Source organism: Lygodium microphyllum, chromosome 21 (assembly GCF_053477565.2).
Source record: "Lygodium microphyllum isolate KBCC chromosome 21, Lygodium_microphyllum_v1.1.10, whole genome shotgun sequence".
NCBI classification, from domain to species: Eukaryota; Viridiplantae; Streptophyta; class Polypodiopsida; order Schizaeales; family Lygodiaceae; genus Lygodium; species Lygodium microphyllum.
The window spans coordinates 97,934,466-97,946,743 of NC_141155.1; positions in this window are offsets into that span (position 1 = coordinate 97,934,466).

The window sequence follows — 12,278 nt, forward strand, 5'->3', positions numbered from 1 at the left end:
GCATTCTGTGCGTGTTCGCCGCAGCATCTTGAGCAAGTCCCTCCACCACGCGATTCTTGACATAGTATCAGAGCCGCACCACTGAGAGAGGTTGAAGTGAAGGAGAAGAAGCAAGGTTCGAGCAAGCAAGCCACGAGTAAGAAGCTCTCCCATCCTTCCACTCTCTCTCTCTCTTGGATAGTGCCTGTGGAAGCACCGAAAGCAAGGCAAAGAAAAAATATGAGATTGCAGTAAGATTTGGTGTACGTGAAGAGCAATGTGTTCTACAGATTAGCCATTTAGGGCTTTCCCGCAGTTATTTTGGGCATCTGAGGCCGTTTCAGGCCCCGTTTTAGACTCGCAAGGTTGCAAATAGAGGTTCGAGATACCTTGCAATTTCAACTGTGTCTGCCGTATACAAGTGCATAGGTTACAGATTTCAGATCTGTAAGTTCAAAGGTATTTACCAGTGAATAAACACAAGGTTTATTTGCAAAATGGTTGCAGATTACATGTATTGTTGAGCAGACAGTGAAAAAGGCTGTCTAGTGAATTGCTATGCACTACAGGTCGAGGGTTGCAGAAGATTTGCTTACTATTTGGTATTAGTTTTGTGATAATGGTAGAGAACAGTGGAAACCCCATCATTGAGAAGCTTGACAAGAACAACAACCCTTCATGGAAGTTCCGTGTCACGAACTTCCTTATTGGAAAAGGCCTCTACGAGTTTGTTTCAGGTGAAGAAAAGGAGCTGGAGGTGAGTGATCCTCCAACTACAGAAGAGACAAAGGCACGGAAGGAATGGAATGCAAAAGAAAAAAAGGTCATGTATTGGTTGTTTGCACTAATTGACAATAATATGCTAGGACATATTAGAAATGCAAAGAATTCATATGCAGCTTGGACCATACTTGAAAGTATGTTTTCCGTAAATATAAAGGCATGAAAGATTCAACTCAAGCAAGATTTGAATACATTGAAGAAAGGAAAGATGTCTATCAATGAGTATGCACTGAAGGTAAGGAGCATTGCAGATGCATTGGCAGGGATTGATGTAATGCCTGATAATGATGATTTAGTGTCGTCTACCTTGGGTGGACTTAACAATGAAAAGGCTTGGAAGTCTTTTGTAACTTCCGTATATGTCAGAAAGCCATTTCCAGATTTTGATGAGTTGGTCTCCCTTATGATCATTGAAGAGATCAACATGCAGAGTGAGACATCTGAAAAAAGTGGTGAATAGGTCCAAGCTTTCTACTCTAGTTCAGGAAGGGGACGTGGCAGGTCCTCTTCAAGAGGCCATGGTATAAGACGTGGTAGTGACAACTAGCAAAACATATTGAATCAACAATTTGGTGATATGCAGGTTTCAGGAGGTCGTGGTAACTTTAGAGGCATGGGGAGCTTTAGAGGAAGAGGTGGATGGCAGAACAGAGGTTCTAACAAATCTGGTATTGTGTGTCACTACTATGGAAAAACAAGTCATATTGCAGCCCAATGTTATGCTAAGAAAGATGATATTCACAGTGGTAAGTTGCAACAAGGAAACTATGAATCGTCTTCACGACAAAATGAAGACAAAAATGAATGTCTGTTTGTTATGTAGCATATGCTGAATGCTATTACAGGAAAGGGAACACATGATGATGTTTGGTATGTTGATTCAGGTGCATCCAATCATATGACCAGCCATGTAGAATGGTTTGGAGAGATGTAGAATTTGCAAAATACAGGTTATGTGTAGATGGGTGATGATTCATACCACCCAATTTCACATATTGGAAAAGTTCCCTTATCCTTGCATAATGGTAAGACAAAGAGTCTTTCAGATGTATTACATGTGCCATCTATTACAAAGAACTTGGTGTCAATCGGTCAAATAGTAGAGCAAGGTCTGCAAGTTAGATTTAATGCAAAGGACTGCTTTGTAGAAGACTTCAATGACAAGTGCAAGTTGGTAGCAAAGGGAAGTAGAGTTGGATGTATGTTTACTCTTGATGCTAGAATTCCTACTATGAATGCTGCTATGTATGCTAAAGGAAAAGGTGTTGTTGCAGATATTGAAATTTGGCACAAACATATTGGACATGCAAATATACAAAGGCTGGAATTAATGCAGTCCAAAGGGTTGGTTACAAGTTTGCCTACATTTAGAGTTGCAGAATTTCATAAGGTATGCGAAGCATGTTAGTTTGGTAAGCAGGCAAGACAACCCTTTTCACATGACAGAGATGTAAGCAGAAATATACTTGATGTTGTGCATACATATATTTGGGGGCCTACACAAAATGTATCTCTTGGAGGCAGTTCATACTTTATCACATTCATTGATGATTGTTCTAGAAAGCTGTGGGTATATTTTATGAAGGAAAAGAGTAAAGCATTTAAGCACTTTAGAACTTTCAAGGCTGTAGTTGAAAGAGAAACAAGCTTGAAAGTAAAGCGCTTGAGGTCAGATGGAGGGGGAGAGTACCTCTCAAATGAGTTCACTGATTTTCCGAGGTCTCATGGGATAAAGAGATAGTTCACATGCAGGTATACCCCACAGTAAAATGGTATTGCAGAAAGAAAAAACAGACATATTGCAGAAGTTGCACGGGCATTAATGGTTGAAGAGAATATGCCCAAACATTTTTTGTCTGAGGCTGTCCATATTGCTGTCTACATCATGAATAGAACTCCCACAGCTGTAGTTCATGGGATGACTCCTGAAGAATGCTCTACTGGCAAGAAGCGTGATGTATCGCACTTGAAGGTATTTGGCTGTGTTGCATATGTTCATGTGCCAAATGAGCTACGCAAGAAGCTTGATCCAAAGGCAGAAAAATGTGTTTTTATTGGATACTCTTTAGAGCAGAAAGAGTATCATTGTTATAACCCTGTCACATGTAAGTTCAGAGTGAGCAGGGATGTCAGCTTTGATGAAATGAGCAGTTGGTATGCATCTAGTGGTGATGCATTGGATGATAATGATGATCATGACACTCATGTATAGGTTGAAAAGTAAGAATCACGGACTCTTAGTGGACCAGAGACATCATCTGGTAGTCCTTGGTCTGGGAGACTAAGAAGTAGCTCTACATCTTCAGGTGCATCTAGTAGTACTACAGGTAAAGACAAAGGAAAGAATAAAGTGTCAGATGGCATTGATGCAGTTCTTGATGGAGACGCCAGTGGCTCAGAGAGCTTGGATGATGAGCTTAGTATTCCTTCTGTCAAGACACCAGGTGTACAGAGAGCTCATAGTAATGTAAAGGCTCCATTGAGTGATCCAGTGGTACGCAGATCTAGCAGGGTCAGATACCCTGTTAAAAGATTTGGTTTTGAAGGTTATGCAGCTCACCATTATGCTTATATGGTGAAACTAGTTGAGGATATTGAGAGCAATGGATGAGGAGATGGCTGCATTAGAGGCCAATCAGACTTGGGATCTAGTATCATTGCCAAAGGGCAAGAAAGCTATTGGATGTAAGTGGGTTTATAAGATTAAGCACAATGCAAATGGTTCTATTAGTAGGTACAAAGCTAGGCTGGTTGCAAAAGGTTATGCCCCGACATATGGCATAGATTATGAAGAAACCTTCAATCCTGTTGCTAGGATGGAAATTGTTAGATATGTGATTGCTTTGGCAGCAACCAAAGGTTGGAGGTTGCAACAAATGGATGTGAAGAATGCATTCTTGCATGATGATTTTCAGGAAGAAGTGTATATGGATCAACTAGCAGGTTATGAAGATTTAGAGCATCCCACGTATGTGTGTAGGTTGAAGAAGGCACTCCATGGGCTTAAGCAAGCACCTAGAGCATGGTCTGACAAGATTAGAGAGTATCTTGTCAATATTGGCTTTTATGTTTCTGATGCTGATCACTCACTTTATGTGAGAAAGGGAGATGCAGGTTTGGTCATCATAGTCATCTATGTGGATGACTTGATTATTACAGGTGATAGTGATTGTGGGATTGCTGAAGTCAAGGACTTTTTGAAGAAGAAGTTTGAGATGAAGGACTTAGGTGAGCTAAGGTACTTCCTTGGCATTAAGGTGATCAGATGTGATGATGGTATATGGTTGTCCCAAAGACAATATGGCTTGGATATATTGTCCAAGTATGGTATGACAGTATGCAAACCACTTTCAGTCACGTTGGAGCAGAATATAAAGTTAAGTGCTGATGTTGGGGATGAGATAGAAGACCCTACTATGTTTAGGAGGATAGTGGGGAGTTTCATCTACATGACCATTACAAGGCCAAACTTGAGCTATGCTATTGGTCTTGTGAGTCAGTTTATGCAAGTACCTAGAAAGCCACATTTGGATACAGTCAGACGCATATTGAGATATGTGAAGTCCACATTACATTATGGACATTTCTATGAGGTAGGTATAGATGTACAAGTATTTGGATGTACAGATGCAGATTGGGCTGGTAGTATATCTGATAGAAGATCTACCAGCGGATACATGTTCTCTCTTGGTAGTGCACCAGTTACTTGGAGCAGCAAAAATCAATATGCAGTTGCTTTGTCGAGTACAGAGGCTGAGTATAGAGGTGCTGCTGTTGCAGCATGTGAGGTAGTATGGCTGCAAAGTTATTGGCTGATTTAGATGTGCAGGTGGAAGGTCCAGTTGTCATTTATTGTGACAACATGAGCAATATACAGTTGGCTAGGAACCCTATGTTCCATGCCAGGACAAAACATATTGAGGTACACTACCACTTTGTGAGAGAGAAGATATTAGCAGGTGAGATTGACTTGGTGTATGTCAGTACCACATAGGATCAGATAGTTGACATCTTCACGAAGGCATTGGGTACAGAGAAGCTTCAAAAGTTTTGAAGCTTACTTGGAGTTGCAGAGATATAGTTGAGCTTGAGGGGGAGTGTTGAGATGACAAGCTCAACACATGCGGACATTAATGATGGACCGCCTAGTTAGATGGGTCCACACATCTACACTTAGCACGCCTGTGGTCATTATGACTCTCACATGGCCACTGACTCATTACTTATTATATTCAGGTTGTTACACCTATTTACAACAACTGGCATAGTTATAGCACCAGTCATCTAGTGTAGTCGGTTATGCATTGTTTGACTTAGTAGGCCACTTTCCTTTATGTTGTATGTTATCTATACTTTGTGTACATTGTAAAGTGTGTGGAAGAAGAAGAAGAAACCAGCAAGAAAACGTTTTGGCCTCCATCTCTCTTCGTGTCTCTTAAGTGAGCTTCTCCTTGTGCATTCTGTGTGTGTGTTTGGCGCAGCATCTTGAGCAAGTCCCCCCACCACACGATTCTTGATAGGTTGTTGTATCTAGGGGTTGCATGTTACATATTCACAAATTTTATTTCGTCAAGTTGCATTTGGAAAAGATTGCATGGCTTATTAAAGCATGAAATTCAAACACTTAGACAAAAGGTTGTAGGCATTATTCCTTGATGTAGATCCTAGTAGATCCTACATAAGTTATCCTTCAAGTTATCATGTGTTTTGACTTTTAGCAAGAAAGGATAGGGTTATTGCAAATCTAGTGGTACGTAGAAGCAATGAATCACATGTTTACGTATATTGTGACATTTTGCAACCATTTTCCTCCTCTTGATCAAACTTTTTGCATTGTTTGCTCAAAGAACTAAAAGATGGAAAGTTAATTAATGGTTCAGGTTGAAGGCCTGAAGAGAGAGGAAGTATCAGTTACCCCCAACTGTCTGCCTGACCCTAACCGAGGGGGTTGTTAGCTGCACCGGGAACGTGGACCGAACCTGCCGTGAGAAGTCTCTCTGTTGGGCACTACTTAGAGCAGGAGAATGCTTGGGTGCCAGGGGGGGCTCTGGCCATAAATCCCTTGCCTTCCGGCCCCGCACAAGAGGCCAATGGTATTGGATCTCGAGGCCCGCATACTAGTCTATGGGAAAAATCTTGGATTAGTAATCCCTGTGGATTATGGATAGCCTTCGGGTGGATTATGGATTAGCCTACGGGCTGGAATTTATGGATTTATTCCAAATATAAATAAGATAACCTATTGAAAAGGAACTTGTTTGACATTGCTTTTCTATGTCAAGTGCTAAGATTACGTGAAGGAACCAGTGTCTAACAGGCTAATTAATGAAGCTTCTTGATGCATGTCCAACTAAATGTGATAGGTAATTAGACAAGTAAACCAACCCTGAGGAAAGTGCAGTGGATGTGGCCATGGATCATGGGTCCGTCCCATGGATGGGTGGTCTCGGTTTGCCGGGAACTTTTCTCAATAGAAATGGACAGCAAGGAGCTCTTCTCAAAGGAAATGAACAGCAAAGGGCACTCACCTAGAGTTTAGGTTACTAGAATCTTGATTTATGCCATTTTAGGGGAACGAAATGGGACTATGCCTTATGGATAGAGAGGTTGAGCCTTGCATCCCTCTCATTTCCCATTCTCCGTGAACCAACTGCAACATGAATCCGCTTCATCCCTCGCGTTTCTACGTAAAGTAGTTTGCCTGGGGTTCGACGCTAGCTGCCATTCAGGAAAGTGAACATTAGGGGAAACCCTAATTCAGGTCAATCCTAAGTGGGAATGGCAGGAATACTTCCGCTACATGGCAGACACGGGAAGTCCTAGATCGCATGGGAGTGCCGGGCAGAGCTTTCTAGACTCTCTTTCGGATGGACTGCTAAGACACGTTATAGTTGGTATCAGAACAAACCAACAAAGGATCTGTCTTTATAATAAAAATTAATAAGAAAAAGTAAAGAAAATGTTGCTGTTAAGAACATTTCCTTACTTTCGATGCTATCTTGTAGAATCATGAAGCATGGAACAGGTTCATGGTGTTCTAGGTCATGTTTATGACCGCGATGCATGCCTCAGATTATCGACGAAGGATTGATATGATGAACATCCTAGACCGTATTTACAATCCATTGCCTCTGTATGTGGAACGGAGATGGACGGGCAACTCAAGAATCTATTATATAGCTGCCCACCGGTTTGTGTACCTTCGAACCAACCTAAAGAGAATCAAATGGTTGGAGGACCTGAAGATCGTAAAGTTGTTCATTTTTGTTGAGGCTCACGTAAACACAACTTTACATGTCGAAGGTCAGAAGGTCGAGCTAAACACATATGTGTACGAGGAAGTGACATGTATAATCCCCATCAATAGGATCAAGGTGTTGGGATGCTATGAGAAGAATGGGTACCAAAGGAAAGGATACCCTAATCTTCTGATGACTTATCAATTCCTGAAGATCCATGACCCAAATCCATACTACTAGTTAGTCCCCATAGCTGAATGTAACATAATATTATTCTCACCAAAATAATGTATCAACCGCTCTACCATCCCAAGAAATATTGTACTCCGAAAGGGCTATGCCCATATGAATGAAATAAGACTTCTTTTTATCAATGATTGTCTTGTCTATGAGTATTGATAAAAAGTTAAGTGGTTAGGTTTCTTGGCTGAAAGCTGAATTCGGTATGAAATATAATGGTAATGATTAGCGATTTGTTAAAACGTTAAGAACCCTTTACCCAGGCACAACCCCAGATACAGGTTCCTAGTCCAAACCCTACACCAAGTATGGCCGTGATTCAGGAGAAGAAGTTTCTTCTCAAGCAGATCAAGCCACCACAATTTGACGAGAAAGGAAGGACTATCCAAGATGATGCTGAGATTTGGATAGAGTCCATGGAAGATTACTTTGAAGTAACTGGTACTGCAACCCGCCAGCCAAGAAATGCTCACCAAGCTGAAGCTCACTGGCGAAGCAAGGCTTTGGTGGAAGCAATGGCGCAGAGACCAAGGGATCTCAGACGGATCCGTTCCCTGGGAAAAGCGAAAATTAGCTGTGCAAGGAAGATACTTACCACCTCCATATCGCACGCAGAAAATGAATTAGTTCTAGGAGCTGAAAGAGCTGGGTCTAACTCTTGACACAGACTACTCAAAGTTGGTCTCTCTTGTGAAGTATGCGCCACAAATGGATATGACACAACTGGTGTCAAAATTTTGTGCCAGATTAAACCCACCTGCAAATACCCACCTCAAATCAATGCGCCCAACATCAGGACGCACTCATTTGAGTTGCACCCATAATTTAGGAGGTGCAGGCCAGGCCAAGACGTAATAAGACTTGGTCTTATAATGATCAGAACAAAGTGTCAAGAATCACGTGGTGGGGGGACTTGCTCAAGATGCTACACTGAACACACACAGAATGCACAAGGAGAAGCTCACTCAAGAGACAAGAAGAGAGATGGAGGCCAAAACGTTTTCTTGCTAGTTTCTTCTTCTTCTTCCACACTCTTTACAATGTACACAAAGTATAGATAAGATACAACATAAAGGAAAGTGGCCTACTAAGTCAAACAATGCATAACCGACTATACTAGCCGAATGGCGCTATAACTATGCCAGTTGTAAATAGGTGTAACAACCTGAATATAATAAGTAATGAGTCAGTGGCCATGTGAGAGTCATGATGACCACCAATGTGCTAAGTTTAGATGTGTGGACCCATCTAATCGGGCAGTCCATCATCAATGTCCGCATGTGTTGAGCTTGTCATCTTAACACTCCCCCTCAAGCTCAACTGCATCTCTGTGTAATATTTCCGCACACTGCGTACCGTAAATATTGACTTCCCACACGTCGTGTAAATCTCGTGCAAAGATTATCACTAGTGCCAGCAACTAATCTATAACCACACGCGGGAAATGGAGACACTCCACCTTAGGAAAATAAGGCCGGGGATTCAAACCTGCATAGCCGCGGGAAAACAGCCTCTTGGGAAGAGGTCAAGAGGATAAGGTAATTGCAAATTTTTTTATTATCTTCCCCAGCCGATGTGTGGCTGGGGGAAAGGGATGGGCTAGTAAGGGCAGCATGAGGAGGTGGAGGGAGAGAGCCATGCAACGGGTCACGTGGGGAGGTCCCCTCTCCCCCCCTTGGACTATAAGAACCCCCTCTTGGGGGGGGGGGGGGGGGAAAAAGGAAGATAAGGCGGCAGAAGACTGTCGTGAAGGAGACGGCCGTGAGGAAGGGTTGCCGTGTGAAGGAGGGGTCGCCGTGTGGAGGGAGGGACGGTTGTGAGATGGGGGGAAGAGGTCGCTGCTGCCCGCCATTAGGGAAGGAGAATGTGGCGGAAGGCTGCCGTGAAGGAAGGGGTGAAGGGGAGGGAAGGTCGCCGTGTTGAAGGAGGACGCTGCTGCCGCCAGGCCGTCGCCGTCGTGAAGCCGTCACGCTGCCGCCACCTCGCATGAAACCGCCAGGCCGCCGCCGTCCTCGCCTCGACCACACCCTTTCCTCCCATGATCGTTGGGACCCCCCCCCCCTGACGTGGATGTGCTGCCAGAAGCTTCTTAGAAGCTTCTCTAGGAAGCTTCTAAGGGGGCTTCTCTAAGCCCCCTTCCCGTGGAGTCCCTTTATAGCCCATTTTTACCCCGGGATTTCTAAGTCCCCTTCCCTTGGATCTCACACAAGCCATTCCCTAGGCGGGTTTTAAAGCCCTCCCTTTTGATCCTCAATAAGCCCATTCCGGCCTTTGATGCGAAGGAAGCTACTAAGGCCCTAGGCCCGGTTCTTCATAAAAAAAGAAGAGGGGTTTCCCTAAGCCCCTTCCCACTCGATTTTCCCCCATAAGCCCATTGAAGAGGATTGCTTCGAGGTCCTTTTCCAAGAATCTTTATCCCAGAATTTTGAGGAAATTAAGTATAAAGGCCTTCCATAAGGTCAAATTCCGCAAGCTGGTATTCTCAAGGATCCACATTTCGAAAGGGATCTCCTGCGTACCAGGGAGAAAAGGGCAAGATCTTGAGGCTGCATACCAAGGCGAGTAAATTTATAGGCCGCGAAGGCAATCCGGAAGCCAAAATCACGCCTACAATGGGCCCTAAAAAGTCACAAGACGCGCCTGCGGAAGGATCTTCTCCTAGTATTTACGTGGATATTTCCCGGAGCCCACAAGTCCAGGTTTGATCTATTTGGATTCCACACAGAAGTATTGAGTTAATCATGATAAACTTCATGGATTAGGAAGCACTCATGCATGTTCAAATTCAACTAGTCAAGTTAAATGCGATTGGAAAATGAATTGGCTATTTGAACATTTATTAGAAATAGCTCAAGATATGAAAATTGATCATTGGTACGTTCAAAGGAATGAATGAAAAGAGCATAAGGTGTCTATGCATTTGTAGGACCTTATTAGCAAGTTTCCTTTTGTGTATTCAAAAGTGACGAGCCTAGGACAACTGTTGCCTCATTACAAGGTTGAAATTATTGAGGTACACCTTTTTACTAGGCATGGAAAGATTAATGGCATGTCACATTTTTAGATAAATCTTCCTTGTAATGATTCATGAGGAAAAGCTAACACCCATAAGATGTTATTCGAAAAGGAATAGAAGGGCACGAAAATGATCTATGGACTTGCAAGTGGCATGACTATTTGATGTAAGTCCTAGTAGGACCTAGGAAAGTTAGTGTCCAGATTATCATGCATTTTTACCTTACCAAGGAAGGATAGGGTTATTGTGAACCATGTGATGCGTAGAAGCAGTGAATCGCATGTTTACCCGTATTGGTGTAGTTGTAACTATTGTTCTCCATTAGATCTAGTTTATTACCTTTAGGAAAGGTTCATCCTTGTCGCAAGACAAGTATATTGAGTTGTCTAAGTCACCTAAACCTCAAGGGATTCATATGGGCATGGTTCAGTCGATATGATAAGTATCCCAAGTACTAACTAGGGTTTAGTGCGATAGGAATTCGACCTAGTTTTACACTTGTTGCCAAGTTAAAACCCGCAAACCCAAAGATCTTACACACATTCACGAGATGTCGAATCAATTGGATGCTCATGCATAAAATGATCTAACGTTTTATCCTAAGGATCATTCGTTCAAATGATGAAACTCCGACTGGGTTGGAAATTCCTAGGACCGTGGACCAGTATAATTAGGAATGGGTTGGGTAAGAAGACACCCTAAACCCTGCTACTCGCCTGAAGTTAATTCCGTGACCTGAATACGCCATTCAATGGGTGAGATGATCCCGTGGAATAGATACAACACATGAGCAAAAAGTTGCAACATCACATAGACTTGAGATTTGTCCACGGGAGAGTTTTGTCATTTCTTGAAATGATGTTGGCAAGTTATTGCGCTAAGATAACTTACAAAAGGGATGGGTAATCATCCTGTTACATCACTTTTCTTGGGGGAATAATTGCCAAGGAAAAGGAAAGTTAGGTATTTGCCTGGAAGCAATTGACCAATCAATAAATTGAAGCGACATGGTCGCTGGAATCTACCATAACAAAACCTAAAGTATTGGTAGGGTATGACCCTAACCCAAGAATGATAGGAATCTTGCCAAGTTGCAATTGATTCCGGAGCGAATGCGGGTTGCATTCGGAGAAAAGGAGTCACTCCTTAACAGTTTGCCAGCTAAACGACCACTGGAAATTGATTGTGCTTGTAACAGTTTAGAAAGCACTGTTTGCATTGTTTGCTCAATGAACTAAAGGATGAAAATATATCTAAAGCTTCAGGTTGAAGCCTGAAGGGAGAGGCAGCTTTAGTTACCCCCGACTGCCTGCCTGACCCTAACCAAGGGGGTTGTTAACCGCCCCGGGAACGTGGACCGAACCCGCCGTGAGAGGTCTCTCCGTTGAGTTCTGCTTGGAGCAGGAGGACGCTTGGGTGCCAGGGGGGGCTCTGGCCGTAAATCCCTCACCTTCCGGGTCCTGCACAAGAGGCTAACGTGACTCGGGATTGGATCTCGAGGCCCGCATACTAGTCTACGGGCGGAAACTTGGAATAGTGATCCCTGGTTGATTACTGGATAGCCTTCGGGCGGATTATGAATACGCCTACGGGCGGGAACTCCTTGTATTTCAAAGATAAAAGGATAAAATGATAATAAAGAAGTTGTTTGGCATTGTTTTCTTTATGTCCTGTGATAAGATTACGTGAAGGAACCGGTGCATAACAGGGTTAATCAAAGAAGCTGTTTGTATATGACAAACTAATGTGGTAGGTAATTACATAACTAAAACAAACCGAGGAAAGTGCGGAGGATGGACCATGGGTCCGTCCTATGGATGGGTGGTCCCGGTTAGCCGGGAACTTTTCTCAAAGTCTTCGACGGACAGAGGATGATCGTCATCTCCAAAACAAGTAACGAGAACGATGACTTAGAATTAACTATTACCCGATTCACGCTGTTTTAGGGGAACGGATTGGGACTATGCCTTATGGCAGAGAGGTCGAGCCTTGCATCCCTCTCGTTTCCCATTCTCCTTGAA